Here is a 17,834-nt window from a genome sequence, read left to right as displayed (position 1 = left end):
ATTTTAAAACAAAGACTGTAACAAGAGACAAATAAGGACTCAACAATTTCACTTCTGGATATTGATCCAAAGAAACCCAAAACACCAATTCAAATCGACATACGTATCCCTTTGTTCACTGCAGCGTTATCTACAATAGGCCAGATATGGAAGCAACCTAAGTGCCCATCAGTAGACAAACTGATAAGGAAAAAGTGGTCCATATATCCAACATGATACCACTCAGCCACAAAAAAATAAAATCTTGCCATTTACAACAATGTGAATAGACCAAGAGGGAATTATGCTAAGTGTGATAGAAAAAGACAAATACCATGTGATTTCACTTACATGTGGAATCTGAAAACAAACAAAACAGACAAAGAGAACAGTGGATGATTGCAAGATGGAAAGGGGGCTTGGAGGATGGGCAGAAAATTGAAAGGATGAGGATATGCAAAAGGCTAGTTATAAACACAATCCCAGGGGTGTGAAGTACAGCACAGGGAATATAGTGAGTAATCCTGTGACAATTGTGTAGGATGTAAGATGGGTAATAGATTTATCAGGGTGATCATTTTGTAAATTACATAAATGTTTAATCTTAGGTTGTACACATAAAAACTAATATTGTATGTCAACTATAAATAAAAAATATTATTTTTAAAAAAGTTAAAAAATCAAAATGAAGAGTAGTGACTGCCTTTTAAAGGGGGTATGATGGCTCCATGTAAATGCATCAAACCAGCCCAGATTGCTTAACATAATCTCCTCACCTTAAAGTCGACATAGTAGTAACTTTACACCTGCAAAGTCCCTTTTGCAATGTAAAGTAACATACTTATGGATCAAACACCAGGGAGCAAAAATCATAAGGGCCAACTTTCTACTTGCCACAGTTAGATAACAGCATGCCCATTTTAGAAATAAGAAAATTGAGATTTGGAAAAGATGAGTTGTCATAGGTCACACATAGTAAATGGCAAAAATAGAATGACAGGCCAAGTGTGTTTGAATGAAGGTTAGTGTTTCCCTTCACCTTGGAATTCCTCTATTCCTGCCCACTGTTATCTTTGGTCAAATGAGACAATTTATTTCTTGTCAAACACAGTTTGAGGGGGACATTTTTCTATATAACAAGGAAAAGAAAGACACTCATTGTATTTCAACAATCTTCTCTTTCCACCATCTTAAGTTTGCTGTTTTCACTCTCAATTCATAAACTTTCCCCTTTCCTCACAAATGAAAAAATGGTTAGGGAAAGAATAATAAAGAGTAGATTAAAAAAGAAGAAGAAGAAAAGCCTGACCAGGTGGTGGTGCAGTGGATAGAACATCAGACTGGATGCAGAGGATGCAGGTTTGAAACCCCAAGGTCACCAACTTGAGCGCGGGATCATCTGGTTCGAGCAAGGCTCACCAGCTTGAGCCCAAGGTCACTGACTTGAGCAAGGGGTCACTCAGTCTGCTGTAGCCCCCTGGTCAGGGCACATATGAGAAATCAATCAATGAACAACTAAGGTTCCACAGCAACAAAGAATTGATGCTTCTCGTATCTCTCCCTTCCTGTTTGTCCCTATCTGTCCCTCTCTCTGTCTCTGTCACACACACACACACACACACACACACACACACACACAGAGAAAATACTAGAGGCAGAGGCACAAGAACAGGCACAAATGGCTGACACACTCAAAATTAACTATAATTAACTGTAATCAAAAATAATGGTATATTAATACAATGGCCAATAGGCATATGAAAAGATGTTCAATGTCACCAATCATCAGAAACATGCAAATTAAAACCACAATGAGATGTCACCTCACTCCTACCAGAATGGCTATCTTCAATAAATCAATAAACAAAAAATGTTGGTGAGGGATGCGGAGAAAAGGGAACCCTCACATACTGCTGGTGGGAATAGAGATTGGTTACAGCCAGTGTAGAAAATAGAATGAAGTTATTTCAAAAATTACAGATGGAACTGCCTTTTGACCCAGCAATACCACTTCTGGGAATATATGTTAAGAATACCAAAACACTAATTTGATAGAATATATGCACTCCTCTGTTCATTGCAGCATTATTTACAATAGCCAAGATTTGAAAAGAACCCAATCGGTAGATCAGTAGATAAAAAGCAGTGTTACATTTACACAATGGAATACTACTCGGCTGTAAAAAAAGGTAGGAAATCTCATCTTTTGTGACAGTTTGGATGTACCTGAAAAGCATTGTGTTAAGTGTATTAAGCCAGTTAGAGAAAAACAAGTACCATGTGATTTTACTCATATGTGGAATCTGATGAACAAAATTAATTAACAAGCAAAATAGAGACAGACTCCTATGCAGAGAGCCAGCTGAGCACTATCGGGGTGGGTGAGGAGGGGCTGAGTGAGGGAGGTGGAGGAATAGAGAGAGAAAGGACAAATAAAACCCCTCGTGGGTATGGACGACAGTGTGGTGATTGCCAGGAGAGGAGAGGTGGAGGAGGGTATGGGGGATAAATGGTGATGGACAGAGACTTGATCTGGGGAATCAATGCACAATATCGTGCAGAGATGTGTTGTAAAATTGGGCACCAGAAACCTGTATAATTATGTTAACTAGTGTCACCTAATTAATTCAATTAAAATCTAAAAAGCCAGTACTAAGAAACAGTAGAAGAATAATGGTTTAGCCATGGTTGGTTGGTTCAGCGGTAGAGCATCAGCCCAGTGTGTGGAAGTGCCAGGTTCGATTCCCAGCCAGAGCACACAGGAGAAGCACCTGGCTAAGGCACTCCTTTCCTATCTTAAACAAATAGCTAATAATGACAAAAGAAAAACCTTCTCAACACTACTTGCTTCGTCAAGCTACCACCATATTTTTTTCCTCTGGATTATTACAATCATTGCTTCTATCCATCCAATTACTCCGCTACTTTGAACAGCCCACCTTCTCACCCTACATCTTACATTTGATCCTGGATACATGCTCCTGCCTTTTTCCAGTACATACTATTCCCATCTTGCAGCTCCACTAGTGTATAGTTCCTCCACTCCCTAAGCAAAACAGCACATACCCACTGAGCTCTGCTTGGATTTGTCCTTAGTATGGCAGCCTGCAGGGGAAGTGGGAGTAGAGACTAAAGAGGGCAAACATTGTATGTGACGTTTTATACTTACCTGTACTCCTATTAAACCTCACATACAGTTTTGCAATCGCCTATTTTTCTCCTTACATTCTTCCTTAGATTATTAGTTCCCTAGGAGGCTAATATAGTCTCTGTTCCAATCACAGAACCAAATAATAATTATATTAAGATTATACAGAATGCAATAGTGCTGATATGAGGATGTTTAAATCATTCTGAAAGGTTAGAGAGTGTTCAGGAAAGGAAGGAATAAAAACTTGAGCTCAGTTCTGAAGAATAAATAGGAGAAATCCAAGCAAGGAAGGGAGAAAGGGCAATCTTTATACAAAACAGAATTGGGGGAAACAGTCTCAGTAAACAGTATGATAACAAGAAGTTGATAAGTCTGGTGGAGACAGGCGAATGGGCAGGTGGTGGAATACAGGCTAGTGACTCATAGTGAAAGTTCATTTCACAAGCAAACCCTTGTTTTCCAGGCACCCAGAAAACTCCCCAAATCAATGTGAACTACAGTAGCTGAGGATCCTTTGCAAAGCAAAAATTGAGTTTCCCAACATCCTGGCTAGCAGAAAACTTAGGCTTCTATTTGATTTAACTGGAAGAAAATAAGTGATGTTAAAACTTTTTCCATGTATCTGTATGTGTGAGGTCCCACTAGCTACAGGCTTTCAGTGAAGTACTCATTACTGTGCCTTGGGTTTTAGATGAAATTTGAGCTAAGGTTATGAGGATAGTAGTTAATACTATTTCTTCAAGAAAGTGTATGGTAAATATGGAGAATATATAAGAGATTAACTAAGAAGTAACCTGAATCAAGGACAAGTTTTGTGCATAATACTGGTGGGCTTAAGACTGAATGTTGTACAGAGAGAGAAAACCAGAGATCGATGCTGAATCATGGAGTCTGAGAAGCAAAAAGCACTAAAATCTAAAGACCAGGAGGAAGAGTTAGCCTTGAACTGAAGGGAGGAGACACTTCCACTGTATCAAGAGGGAAACAGTGAAAGAAGGGTACAAATTAAAATTACTTTTATATGAAAAAGAGGAAGGTTAAGTGCCTGAGAGAATGCAATGAACAGTAGAAAATAAAGGTACTTGTGAAACAGAAAAAACTTGTAAAATTCTGATGAAAAAAGAGAAATGAGTCAAGTGAGGACATTTAAAATTATATCTGGGTAGAGTTGAGGGTGGAATTAATATATTGGTATAGCATGCATCTTAAAGAAGAGGTTTTGTTGGAGAGTAAATGTGTGATGGTCTGAAATTAGAATGGAAGGCAAGAACATGCTGGAGTTGTCCGTTATTGCCTTGAACCATATTATACTAATATTATCTATGTATTTGTTGTCCTATTTAATGGCCAGGGTATAAAATCTGCGAAGACAATGACACGACCTTTTATATTTTTGTATCCCCAGCACTAGAACAGTGTCTTCCACAGAGTAAGTACTAAAAGTACCCAACCTTCTGGGAGGTCTGCCTGCGAAGGAAACATTCTATTTTTATTAAGTTGGAGGGTACGTTTTCAGTGAAGTATGGGTTTTAGGAGACAAAGTAGAAAGATGTAATAAGGAAAGGAAGTTGTGGGGGCTGGGGAGGGGAAGAAGGACAGAGCACATCTGCAATAAGAATATAGCCTAAGAGAGAGGGACAGAGGAATTTGCAGTGAGGACAGTTGTTAAGTAGGACAGGACAAGAAGCAAAGCAGGATGAAGTGACCTCAAGCTGCAATTCTGGCTTTAAGTTTTTTCCATATTAAAGCAGTTAAAGACTCTTTCGAGCCCTTTAATGCTAGATTGTATGTTTTGTTTGGGGCCTAGTAAGTAATATGCAGGGTTTTTGGGGGAATATAAATAGATTAGTAGGTAAAATTCTTAACAAATCTCTCAGTGTATAAACCATTATTCTTTATTTTTTGTGTGTGTTTTTCTGAAGTGAGAGGCAGGGGGAAGGCAGACAAACAGATTCCCACATGTGCCTGACTGGGATCCACCCAGCATGCCCACCAGGGGGGAATGCTCAGCCCCTTTGGGCATGGCTCTGCTGTAACTGGAGCCATTCTAGCGCCTGAGGTGGAGGTCATGGAGCCACCCTCAGCGCCTGGGCCAACTCTGCTCTAATGGAGCCTTGGCTGCAGGAGGGGAAGAGAGAGACAGAGAGAAAGGAGAGGGGGAAGGGTGGAGAAGCAGATGGGCACTTCTCCTGTGTGCCCTGGCCGGGAATCGAACCCAGGACTCCTGCATGCCAGGCTGATGCTCTACCACTGAGCCAACCTGCCAGGGCCTATAGATTTTCTTTTTTTGAGATCACAAAGTTCAAATAGTTCAGGAAATAATTCTATTCAATTTTTTTCCTGATAGATAGAGGAATCTCCCTGCAACACTTTTATTTTCCTTCAGCTTACATGGAGTAAAACATTTATTGATACTTTTAATGTTTCTCAAATCATTTCTGATAAATTGACAATTAATTTTGCAATATGTCTCTCAGAAATATTCCAAAGAAATGCTTACTATATTTTCTTTTTTGGAGATTTACAAGTTATGTTAGCATAATGAAGATTCTGAATGTGTCTGCACTAAAGAAAGCTGCTTAACTTCCAAATGTATTTGACCAGAAATTGTTTTTATATGAAATATCTATTAAAATCATGTGAACCTAGTGCTTGAGGAACATAGTATGGGAAATGCTGGCTCATTAAGCGATATGAACTTCCTTTAATAAGACAACGGCATCCCTGAAATATTTTTTCAGAAGATAGTTATTTCACTCAAGATGGAAAGGAAAAGAATAAAGTGTCAGGATGATGCAAGAAAAGGGACATTTACCTGAGAGATCTGTCATCTGGGACCTATCACAGCACACTCAATGTACTACTTTCACTCCTGAAGTCTATCGCCTTATTACATTTTCCTTTGGTTTATTTCTTATATACTTTTAATTTGCTATTGGTTTGTATTTTCTGAATTTAGTTTGTTTTCAATTCATCCATTCATTTACTCAAAAAAGTTTATTGTAAACATTATGTATAGGTTCTGTGCTAGATGTAGGAATGAAAAATTAAAAATAAATATATGAACAATACCTTTAATTTTCCAGCCCACTGGGAATTTCAGTTGAGTATGCAAGCTGTAACAAAGAGTCATAAGGGAGTGTTATCTCAAGCCTGGATGATCGCTTAAGTTTTCTTAAGAGAAATCACATCAAAGACTTGGATGAAGGAGTAATGTTGAGGTTACCACATGTCAGGAGCAATGTTCCAAGTAGGGAAAATGACACATGTTGTCCTGATTGGAGAAGAGAGAAACATACCAGGTAAAAACATATGAAACTAAGCATATAGTATGGCTACAGTGTAGAAGAAGTTTGGGGAGAGAAACAGTGGGCAGTTGAAACAGGAGCTTGTAGGAGCCTTGCAAGCCATTTTAACAAGTTTGGACATGGCCAAGTATGTGCTTTAGAAAGCTAACCTGACTACAGTGTGAGTAGGAAAGAGAGAAGGCAAAGCAAGGAGATCAGAGTGGAGTCTGTGTAATAACCCAGAGGATGGGGTTTTTTAACTTCAATGTAAAAGTTCCTCAAATTGGAGCAACTCCTCCATAATATACTCTGGCAGCTGACCCATGCTCTCTTTGGCTTTCTGTAGCTTCAGCTAATGGGGTCACGAGGAAAGACAGAAAGCATGGTCAACAGAAATGGGCAACGGAACCACCACACATTGTCTATGTTGAAGATGCAGCAAATGGTTGACTTATAGAGCAAGTAGTTATAACTTGATAGGTCATAACTTGACCTATTTTAGCTTGGCTATTTTATGTTCCATAGTCTAATGTAGTTGTTCTCAAACATTACTAGGCTGATATCAGCATTGCTTGTCAAATTCAGACTGATGGGCTCCACTTGCAGAGTGTCTGATTCAGTAGGTGTGAATGAGATCTAAGAATGTGCATTTATAACAAGGACTGAGGTGACTGGTGCTGCTGCTGGCCCAGGGACCAGACTCTGAGAATGTTAGTGTAAGGCAATCGTTTGAGAAGGAAGAAAAATAATGTAATTTTTTTTTCTGGAGGAAATAACTTCTCTCATTTTATTTTTTTATTAATTTAGTATGTGAAGTCATTTTAAATTTTTCACATCTGTATACTGCAAAAACACCGAAATGGAAACAATGACTAAGAAACTACAGTATAATTTTGTTTTATTATAGATATAAGAAATAAATAGAGACTCAAAGAACATTTTCAAAATACTATCTATGCTGATTCTTCTTTTTTTGAAAAATTTTATTCTAATTCAAATAAGGAAGGACACCATGTTTTTAGAACAAGGTGTATACAATGGAGAGTAAATGATAATCTGAAGGTTCACTACTGTTTATGACTTAGAAATGGTTCTCCACCATTGTCATTGCAATGGTATGTCCAACCCATGTTTCTCTCGGCAATGAGTCTAAAACTCGTGACAAATCCAGTGCCTGGGGCTGTCTCAGAACTCAAAGTCAGAATCAAGCACATCTGACTCTGATCATGCTAATGCATTGTTCTTTATGTGGCATTATTTTTCTTTAAATTCTCTGCGAACCTTGCTTAGTTTACACTAGACCCTTTTTCTTCAAGCAAAATGTTACCAAGAAAATTTGATTTTATAATCAAGCCTGATGTGTTTTTCTAATGCACAACATCTTTTCAAAGTTCTTATTAACAAAATCTACTTCTTTTTTTAACTGTGCATGGTTTAATCCCATCGAATATAACCTAGGACAGGTATTTAGTGTTTTTGTCAAATATAAAATAGCTCTCATTCTTTAAGAAAAATTGAGTCCTACAATGTCAAAGGTCTTAATATTATTCTTTCTGTTAGTATGTTAACATTTCTTTGCCAACTGGTAAAAAGTGTCATTAGAGATAGCAAAAGTTGGCCACTGGAGCAAAGTTGGCCCGGGAGCTGAGGATGGCTCTGTGGCCTCTGCCTCAGGTGCTAGAATGGCTCTGGTCGCAACAGAGCAACGCCCCAGATGGGCAGAGTATCGCCCCCTGGTGGGCATGCCGGGTGGATCCCGGTCGGGCACATGCGGGAGTCTGTCTAACTGTTTAAAAATATACATCAAATGCAACAGTATGCATGTAGTAAGTAAAAGATCTTGATCATTTTGTAACTACACACTCTTGTTGAAGTGTGTTGCATAGATATTCTGAATTGTAGACCACAAGTGAGTAACAGTTCAGAGCAAGAGTATACCAGTGTAGACTGATATAGACAAGGAAAACATAACAATACAGGAGGGACCTGAATGGGCCCTGGGGAAATAATATTGGAACTTTTTGGAGTCTTAGATCTTAGAGTTCAGATTGAACAGACTGAACAGATTGAACAAGGCATCATTCATTTCCAAAGTTCCGCTTTGGGTGCCAGTGCTGGGTTTAGGGCACCTCTACTCCATGCACACATCTGTAGTTAGGACCCTCCTTGGAGAAAAAGCACTGACAGCTTGATCACTGAGACACAAAGGCATAAAAGCCCATCTGATCGATCAGATTAGAAGAAGTTTGCTGTTCCCAAGCCTGACACTCAACAGGGGAAGCTGGACCACCAAACTACACTTAGTGCCAAGATCTAGGCACATTGTGCAATTAATTCCAGAACCTCTTTAAGCAGACATTCTGGAACTGAGAGATTTAGAAACTAATAGCTTAACAGGTTTGCCTCATAAAAAAAGAGCAGTTAGAGAGCTTTTATATATGTGGCCATGGAAGTCCTCTGTGTAGGACCCCTAAATGATTTTCTTTAGAGGGCCTAGTGGACACTCTGTGTGTGTATATGAAAATGTGTTCATGCTTTGTCACTGCTATTTCCATTGGGGAAATATTTCTCTTCCATTCAGTGTGGTTCTGATGGGGGCTGTCAATCACATACTTCTCTCTCCTCCTTGCCACAGCGCTGGGCCTCATATCTAGCCTAGCTCATCACAATAACCTACCTTCCTAATCAATGAATATAATAGTCCAAGGGATGGACACACAACCTAAGCAGGACCTGTCTGAGTCCTTCATGAGATTAGACACTGGGAAAAGAGAGGCTTTCTTTCTTTAGGTTCATAAATTATGGCAATATTGACCTGAGGCTGACAACAGTCATCTTTCCTGCCATTTGAGAAAACTTGCATATTAATGAAGTCATCACATAGAGGGAAGCAGAGCTCAGAGATAGAGAGTCTGAGACTGAAAACTTTGTTAGAGACCCTGGCTCAGAATTTGCTCAGTCTTCGTCATATTTAGAATTCATAGTCATATAAGTGAATATTTTATTTATTTACTTACCTTATTTGTTTACTTAATTAAGCCCCACCTCAATTTGTGTTTGATTTATTTTAGAGAGAGCCTGTGCTGATGGACAGAGCCTCCTGCTTTCACGGAAGGACACAGGACTGGAGGAGGCTCCTGGCAGAAGTTTTCATCAGGATCTGAGGAGCACGACGCTAGGGAGTCAGGAAGAGGTGACTGATGTTTAGGTGAGCCACAGGCTTGAAGACTTGCCGGTGCTCCCAGTAGAGTTGGCAGTGACATTTCATGTCCAGTTGCACCCCTGGGAGAGCAGCAACAAATCACTGGCAAAGCCACATGGGCCGCGGTCAACCGATGGGGAGGGGGTTGGAAATGCAGTTTGACCTCTAGGAGTTTTATATGAGCTATTGTTTACTTGGAGTCTAATAAATATTTTATAATTCACCACAAACAAATGTAAATTTCTAGAAAAGGGATGTCTTTATAAAACCTGAAATTTTTCCTAGCAAGGTTGGTATAGGCTTACAGCTACAGTCATTAAAGGTACAATTTTAAGTATAATCTTAGACCAGGGGTCGGGAAACTTTTTGGCTGAGAGAGCCATGAACACCACATATTTTAAAACGTAATTCTGTGAGAGCCATACAACGACCCGTGTACGTTACGCATTATCCAATAAAAATTTGGTGTTGTCCCGGAGGACAGCTGTGATTGGCTCCAGCCACCACAACCATGAACATGAGCAGTAGGAAATGAATGGATTGTAATACATGAGAATGTTTTATATTTTTAACATTATTATTTTTTTAATTAAACATTTGTCTGCAAGCCAGATGCAGCCATCAAAAGAGCCACATCTGACTCGCAAGCCATAGGTTCCCAACCCCTGTCTTAGACGAATTATATTGAGAAAGAAGTGAGTAGAGGTCATTCCAAAGAAAGGGACATGTGACAATAAAACCTTCACATATTCATAAGGCTTTGAGAACACCAGACTGACAAGACACAGTGAAATTTTGGAGCAAATTGTGAGAAATAAGGCTGGCTAGTAATAAGAAAGCTGAGTTAGTGTGTGGATTGTCAGAGAAGTTTAATTAGGTTTAATATGAAACAGGAGGTATGAGGAGGGTTTTTATTGTCACTAAATAATATGGATTTGGCATCATCTGTTTAATAAGCTTGCAATATAAGTATAATCACGGTTCTTATTTTCCAGTTAGTTGTGTGAGATTTCAAGTTTCTTCACTGGGCATAAGGCCCTCAATTTCTCTTTTTAAGATGTGCCCCTAGAGTCTCACACCAGTGCCACACTAACTGTCCCAGAACCAAGGGGCTTCCTCAGCACGAGGAGATCAGCTCCGCCTCCACACGCCAGACGGGAGGGCGGATGAAGGCAGGTTAGCGCAGCCTCCCCTGGCGGTCAGGGCAGCTCGCACGGTCAGAGGGCGTCCTCCCTTTCCACAGGGCGCCCTGGCAAGTCCAGACACCTGCGCAGGATGGACCAGTGACTCTTTCAGCTTCAAGCATACAGAGCTTAGGGAAACATTTTCTCAGACAGTATTTCCTAAAGTAGGACGCTATACCACAGTGGCTGGGTCTGAGCTTGTCCTGACTCACAAAGATGTTCTTCAAGAATAAAATCAAAATTCCATGAGCTCTGCCTCCCAGCAGCTGATCACAGGGTAAACTTTGTTGCTTGCTGAAAATTGGCTACAAGTTAACAAAACCAAGTATTCCTGAGGACATGAATAAACTGCAAGGTTTATGAAATGCTGGCAGGAATACAAGTAGTTACAGCTACCCTGAAGAACTATTTCACTTCGAGATGTGAATATGCTCAATAATTCTATCCCCAAGTGTATGCTCACAATGAGCATATGCATAGCGGTATTGAAAAAAGAAGGGGAAATGATTGAAATGTTCAGCAATGGGCCCTGGCCGGTCAGCTCAGCAGTAGAGCGAGCGTTGGCCCGGCATGTGGAAGTCCTCAGTTCGATTCCCAGCCAGGGCACACAGGAGAAGCATCTATCTGCTTCTCTACTCTCCCCCCTCTCCTTCCTCTCTGTCTCTCTCTTCCCCTCCCGCAGCCAAGGCTCCATTGGAGCAAAGTTGGCCCAGGCACTGAGGATGGCTCCATGGCCTCTGCCTCAGGTGCATGAATGGTTCCGGCCAAAACGGAGAGACGCCCCAGATGGGCAAAGCATCGCCCCCTGGTGGACATGCTGGGTGCATCCCGGTTGGGTGCATGTGGGATTCTGCCTCCCCGCTTCTAACTTTGGAAAAATAAATAAAGAAAGAAAGAAATGTTCAGCAACAAAGAATGACTACAAAAATTATGATACGTCATACAATGGATTAAAATTCAGTGGTGAAAATAAATGAACAAGATCTACACATGTCAACACGAATAAATCTTGCAATGTATAATAACAACAAATGCAAGTCATAGAAAAACAAATGCAGTGAGAAGCCATATATTATTTCAAAAATATAAACAACTGAAAAGATATACGTAAAGGATATGTACATGTATGGTAAATTAACAAAAGATCCTGGTTTGCTCTGGAGGGGAGGAGGCTCAGTGGTCAGAGACAGGCATATGGAGGGCTCCAAGGATAATGTTATATCAAGAATATATATTACAGTGAACATGTGTTTGTTTTATTCTTCTTTAAACCATACATTATATGTTTAGTGCACGCCTAGCTACATATACATACATATATTTTTTCATAATTAAATTATTCTAAAGAACCATTGAAGTGGGCTCTGTAGTTATATAAGTGCAGCTCAGGTCAGTAGGTCTTGATGGTTCTCTCTTGACTCCTTCCAAAACTCTAGGGAAATGAAGAATCATTTGCATAACAATCTCAGGGCATTTCTGAGAGAGGATGATCAAAATACCAACTCCTCCCTAGCTGTTCTCTGCAAACTACCAGCGATAACTGTGACCATGTCATTAGATGTTGGGAAAGCATTTTTTAGCAAAAGACTCCGGTAGATCAGTGACCACCCATGACCTCTTGCAGCAGTTTTACCTCCAAGTCTTCCCTCTCCAGGGGACCACGGTTCCAGAACACAGCTCTTGTGTATCCATGTGCTCTACATTTGTTCACACTTTTACGCTTTCCATTTTTCTCTTTCTTTATTCTTTTCTTCACCTACTTCTCCCCCTACCCCTACCACTACTCTCTACTCTCACCAGATTCTTAAAGCTCAGAGTAATAGAGAAGAGATGGGGTGGAAAAGAGAAAAAGAGAGGAGAATACTTGCAAAAACCTGTTAAACTCTCTGGGTCCTTGTAGGTGTCTAGGGGAATGGAGCCTCTCATTAAATAAGTATAGCAAATGAAAAAAAGTGTTTTGTATTGTTTTGTAGCAGACCTTATTAGAGACCTTCAAACCCTGGAGGAGTCTATAGTATGCAGTTTATTTCCATGTCTGTTTGACAAAATATTTCCCTGTTTTCCAAATGCCTATCTGATAATACTGTGTTCAGTGGAAATACAGTGTCCGTAAAGTCATGGTGCACTTTTGACCGGTCACAGGAAAGCAACAAAAGATGATAGAAATGTGAAATCTGCACCGAATAAAAGGAAAATCCTCCCAGTTTCTGTAGGATGAGTGGCAGCATGTGCACATGCGCAGATGATGATGTAACACCGTGTATACAGCAGAGCAGCCCAAGGCCATGCCAGTCAAGATGTGGATGGTACAGAGGCAAGTTCAGTGTGTTCTGTGGCTCAATAAATTTGAATCCATGACCAAAGTGCAACGTGAATATTGGCACGTTTATAACCAAGCGCCACCACATAGAAATAACATTAAACAGAAGTCTTATAGCCAAGAATTTACAAAAGGCACATCAAGACTGGTAGGAAGGGCGGAGAGACAAGATGAGGGCTGGCCCTGTGCCCACGTGTTATGGCTGAGTATCTATATCTCAGCTGCAAAGATCCCCCCTGAGGAAAGTAGGGTCTCAAGCCACCCCAGAGGCCTGGCTCCATGGCACAGAACAACAGAGCCAAGAGGAAATACTCACATGACATCTGGAGATTGAGAACAGTGGTGATTCTGTCCACCAGGGAGAGAGAGGAGACTGCTAGAGACCCAGGTGCCCTCTTAAAGGATATCCTTCACAGGATCTGGTGGTGGAGGCAGTCGGGTCAGGGGACTAGAGTCTTAAAAGAACAGATCGGGCTATATGGCTGGGGAGGGGGAGGGATAGAGAAAGGAGTTGGGGATAACTAGCAGGTCTCTGTGCTGGGTCCCTCTTCCACACTGCTCACAGATGCCCTCTATCCTGAGATGAATACTCCCCGACAATCTGCATTGGCAGAGGGGGACTGCACAAGCCCCACTCTCTGGGGGTCAGGGCCTGCAGAGGAAGCTGCTGCATGAGCCGTGGGTATGGACTTCCTTGCAGGAATCTTGAGGAGGAACCTAAGGAGAATTCAAGATGGCTGTGTGCCTCTGGGACAGAGACCAGGTCTCCTCCCCACGCAGCGTGGGCTGGGGAAGGCCAGCCCCACTACCAGAGAAGACCAGCCTCCTGCTGGCCTGGAGTACCAGCTGCCACTGTAGCAGCCGAGTTCCCCACAGAAGGAGCGCCTGCCACTCGGGCACAGCAGGTTCCCCTGGGCACCAGAGCTCCCCAGCCACCCGCCCCATCCCACCAAGCAGACAGGCTGGCTAAGTTGCTGCCCTGCAGGGCTATAGTAGCAGAGCCACCTGCTGGCCAGAGCGGCCCTGCCCCAATTAGGAGACCCACCAGCCCCATCGGGGGAACCACAGCTGCACACGCCTGTTTCCAGCAGCCCTAACTGGCTGAGCTTATGTTCCTTAGTATTGCCAGCCCGGTGGCCCCGGGCAGAATATTTTCCAGGAGGCCTAGGCACTCTCTCGGGAAAACTTGAGTTGTCTGACTTTTGGCAGGTGGGGGTGGGGGCAATTTTCCAGACCCCCCAGACCAGTGCCACCATTCCTGTGCAGAGCCAGAGACCTTCCTTCCTTCACATGGCCACACCCTGATCGTGTGGGCCTAGTGAGCACTGCTGGACTCACGCTGATGAATCCCCGAGAGTGACTGGTGTTACCAGAGCTAAGCTATGAAAACAAAGATGGTGGGAGAAAATGTTTCAAGAAATTGAGATCATATTAATTTGTAAATTATTTAATTCTGCAAATGAGTATTTGGATATTATGATAACAATATTAGAATTGCAACTAATATAAATGTTTAAGGAATTACTAGCTCAAATCTACTTTTAAAATTATTTAAAATGCAAATTAAAACCACAATGAGATACCACTTCACACCAGTCAGAATGATGCTCATCAACAAATCAACACAGAATAAGTGCTGGCGAGGATGTGGAGAAAAGGGAACCCTCCTGCACTGCTGGTGGGAATGCAGACTGGTGCAGCCTCTGTGGAAAAGAGTATGGTGTTTCCTCAAAAAGTAAAAATGGAAATGCCTTTTGACCCAGCTATCCTATTTTTAGGAATATACCCTAAGGACACCAAAACACTGATTCAAAAGAAGAAATGCACCCCCATGTTTATGGCAGCCTTGTTTACAGTAGTCAAGATCTGGAAACAGCCCAAGTGTCCATCAGTGGATGAGTGGATTAAAAAGCAGTGGTACATATATACAATGAAATACTATGTGGCCATGAAAAAAAAGGAAATCTTACCTTTTGCGATGGCTTGGATGGACCTAGAGATTATCATGCCAAGTAAAATAAGCCAGACAAAGAAAGAAAAATATCATATGATCTCACTTATATGTGGAATCTAATGAACAAAGTGAACTGAGGGACAGAATACAGGAAGAGGCGGGGTCACAGGGAGCAGAGGGACAGCAGTCAGAAGGAAGGGGGATAAGGGGATGGGATCAGAGAAGGTGAAGGGAATAGTGGAATTATATATACATAACACAGAGATAAAGATAACAGGACAGGAAATCTCAGAGGGAAGAGGGGAGGGAGTATAAGGAAGGGGTGTAATGGGGGACACGAGGGTGGGGGCAGAGGAGGATTTAACAGCTGGCACACCAGGTGCGTACCTTGGGCTCCCACATTGGAAGGACTCACAAAATCCAAACTTTACACTTTTTTCTAATGATACCAAATTTGATTTCATATGTGCAATTTTAACATTAATAGTACATGTTTTTGATTTATTTAAAAATACGGTTAATATGTATTTTTTTTCCTTGTCTTTCTCTTTTTTTAAAGGGGATCAATATTTTCTTCTGCTCCCGGGGCCTCAACTGACCTTAATCTGTCTCTGGCTTGGGGTGAGGGTGTTGAGTGATACAGTTGAAACCATGTTCACACAATAAATTAAAATTAATTTAAAAAATTTAAAAATTATTAATATACAAAAAAGTTTCCTTGAATATCTTGGTTCCAAGTACACATTCAAAGAGCTTTGGACTGAGATTTTACAACTCAATTCTACACTAACCTATTTCTCTCTCAGGTCATAGACTGTTATGTTTAACTAGGAAGCACAATTCAGATTATGATGCACTACAATTTCAAATTGATTTTAAAGTGTTAAAAGCAGTTCTTAAATATGTATGGTAGCAATAAATATCCATAAGGATACTTATGAGTAAATGATTGAGAATTTTCAAACTATTATCAAGGAGCAGTTTTTAATACCAAGATTTGATATAATAAAATAAAACGCGTTAGTTTCCCGTCTGATAGACCTATCTACTGGGCTGTCTAAAAGTCCTTGTGACATTGCAGCTGCTGCATCAGAACAAGTGACAGAGAGCAAGGAAGACGTCTCTGAAATGCCTCCAGAATGATGTGTTCTGTCCCTTCAGAAGAAGAAAGGGAGGAAGAAGGTGGGCCTAGCCAGCAAGTGGACTTTCTAGAAATAGTGGACAGTGTCTTCTTTTCTCAGAGTCCTTGGAAGTGCTGGTGGTTGGCCTGAGGTATTCTTTTTCCGTCTCCCTGGATCTTCCCGAAGAAGGCAGACGGGGTTGGCTGCACAGAGGTGGGGACCGAGGACGGGCCCGTGTCCCTGGGCCGAGGCTCAGGCTGTGCTCCGTTTCTGAGCCTCTCTCGCCCAGTGGTTGGGTCTGGCTGCAGGCGGGACCCGCCGTGCGTGTGTGACTCTTCCCGAGCCTTCCTGACACCGCCCACGGGTCCGCCCGCCTGTCCTGCATGCAGCTGGTCTGTGCTCATCGCCAGCCGGATGCCTAGGGTCCGCGGGCGTCCAGGGCAGGCGGTGGAGCCACGTGTCAGAGAAGCCCAGGGTCCCTGGGTCACTGTGCAGAGAGGACACGCCGCGTTGCTCCCTGCCCACATCCTGGGACACAAGGGCGAGTAGCTCCCTGGTTCAGACACGGAGAAGTCCGTTATGACAGCGGGACCTTATGGCCCTAATGGACACCGCCTGTGGCGGGCGATTCAAACTCCCTGCTTGACCGCTGAGTCAAGTGTCCTACTTCGGATGAGTCACTTTCCATCTCTCACCTCCGTTCAACCCCTAAAAATGCGATGTGCTGATTTCACCCACCTGCACTGCTTTTTCCTGTTCGCAGCCAAGTTGAGAGAGAAATTGGAGCCATCTCTGGGAGGGAGAGAGCAGGAGAAGACAAGGTATTATTATTACCATAATTTTGGGCACCACTCTACCAAGCACACAGAGAAAAATTATTCATCATCCCTGAGCTTTGACAGAGCATAACTGTCGGTTCTGCAGCTGCATGTGCAGAAAAGGCGCACGGGCCACCTTCCCTCTCATCCTGAGTCACAACCTTGGGTAGTGTCACTCACGGACACTGTGGCTGTGACAGCGGCCAGGACCCAGCCGAGGGGAGAAGTGCTCCGCCCTCAGGATCCTGGCACAGCATTCTGGGGAGGGCACATTCAGCCAGTCCACGCCACTTGTTAAAGGAGGTTTCATGAAACGGAGACCACTGTGGGGGGATCATGCTGCTTGCGCTGTGGTTTGTGAGTTAGTTAAAAAGTCTGGCAGCTCCTTTAAGAAGCCAGGTGGTACACTGAAGGAGCAGCTCTCCTGAGATGACACTAGAAGTGGCTGAGACCCATCAGCTTTATTGAAGGCACTGATGGGAGGAGGAGAGGAGAACTGAGGAGATCCGTGCTTCATGGGGTCCTCGATCCCACCGACCACCTGGTCAGTTCCTTATACCCAGCCCTGGCCCAAGCCAGACCTGGCCAGAATCTCCGGGGCAAGGCAAGGAAATCTGGGACCCCCTTTTGTTTTTAATCTTTTTTGATATAATTTGTAGGTGCACAGTGTAAGACATAATGCAGAGAGCTCACATACTCAGACCCAGTTTCCCTCAGTAATGACATCTTATAAAATTACACAGCCAGGTTATTGACATTGACAGAAACCACTGAAGTTGGGCAGGTTTCCTGGTCCTCTTTGAGCATGTATTTAGTTC

The sequence above is a fragment of the Saccopteryx leptura genome, chromosome 12 (genome assembly GCF_036850995.1).
Source record: "Saccopteryx leptura isolate mSacLep1 chromosome 12, mSacLep1_pri_phased_curated, whole genome shotgun sequence".
In the NCBI taxonomy this organism is placed as follows: domain Eukaryota; kingdom Metazoa; phylum Chordata; class Mammalia; order Chiroptera; family Emballonuridae; genus Saccopteryx; species Saccopteryx leptura.
The sequence above is the reverse complement of the archived record's forward strand: the minus strand, read 5'-3'. Positions refer to the sequence as shown.